Raw genomic sequence first — 1,288 nt, 5'->3', positions numbered from 1 at the left:
GCGCCGGGTCAGTGCCCCCACTCTCACTGGCGGGCCCGCTCTTTTTGGCCGCACCGGACAGGCGGCGATGAGATGGTCTGGGACCCCACAGTAGAGGCAAGACCCGGTGCGGACACGGTGGGCCCATTCCTCAGGGGTCAGACGGGCATGCCCTAGTTCCATGGGTTCATCCATAGGTCTCTGGAAGGATGTGTCGGCCCCCCCATACAGGACAGGGCCTGGGCCTAAGAAGGTAGTGCAGATGCAGAACGGGTCAGTGTGGTCGGCTGCTGCCCTGCTCTTTCCGAAAGGAAAGAGCACTGCCGTTTGTCAAACATGATGGCCAAGTCGACTAGGAAGCGGAGGTTAGGGGGCTCGTCTTGGGTACTTAGTTTCGCCATAATGTTGTTGTTAAGGCCGTGCCAGAAGGCCGCGCGCAATGGGTGGTCCTCCCAGCCGGCCTCCGTGGCTAACACCCAGAAATCGACGGAATAGTCAAGGACACGGCGAGCCCCCTGGCGTATTGTCATGAGCTCCCTAGAAGCTTGGCTGACATGTGAAGATGGCGAAAAAACTGACCTGAGTTCATCCATGAATTCTGAGATGGAGGTGCTGATGAAGAGTCCTTGTGAGTCTGCAGCCTCGGCCCAGAGCAGTGCTTTCCCTCGGAGACGGTTAATGATGTAGCTGATTTTCTCTCTGTCAGTGATGTAGGTCCGGGGCTGGTGGTCAAACACCCGGCGGCACTGCAGCAAGAAACCTCGACAACTCTTGACGTTTCCGTTGAAAGTGTCGGGCTCAGGTATGTGTGGGTCTCTGCAGGGACTGGCGGCACAGGTGGCAGCAAGAACCCTCGACAACTCTCTACGTTTCCGTCGAAAGTGTCGGGTTCAGGTATGTGTGGGTCTCTGCGGGGACTGGTGGCACAGGTGGCGGAGCGTGGAGCCTGGGGAAATGTAGCAGAGGAAACGTGTGGAGGTGATAGCATGGCAGAGAGTTTTGCTACCTGTTGAGTGAGTGCTGCGATGTCCTTGTGCTGTTGCTGCAGTGCCTGAGCCATCTGGTACATACGTGCGTCCTGAGATGTCTGAGATGACCAACTGCTTGCACCGGAGCCGGCAGGATACATGCAATGTGCCATTCGCACCTGTCAGTGAACGAACGAGAAAGAGGCGGACCCAGGTAGCCGACTTCGGTGCAAGCAGTGATTTATTATGTACAGTGATGATGAGAGTAACAATACACAGAGGGAAATAGTGCGTAGTCCTGTCGATGAGTAGTAACCGGGTGTTTGACCAACAGCAGGAGG

The 1,288-nt window shown here is 56.4% G+C and overlaps 1 protein-coding gene across 1 annotated transcript in view; it reads right to left on the bottom strand.

Annotated features, from left to right (window-relative positions):
• Positions 1–1,288, bottom strand: part of LOC109960808 (protein turtle homolog A-like) — a 50,030-nt gene that overhangs the window by 15,338 nt on the left and 33,404 nt on the right. The gene's annotated exons all lie outside the window — the stretch shown is intronic.

The sequence above is a fragment of the Monopterus albus genome, unplaced genomic scaffold (assembly GCF_001952655.1).
Source record: "Monopterus albus unplaced genomic scaffold, M_albus_1.0 scaffold50.1, whole genome shotgun sequence".
NCBI lineage: Eukaryota > Metazoa > Chordata > Actinopteri > Synbranchiformes > Synbranchidae > Monopterus > Monopterus albus.
The sequence above is the reverse complement of the archived record's forward strand: the minus strand, read 5'-3'. Positions and strand labels throughout refer to the sequence as shown.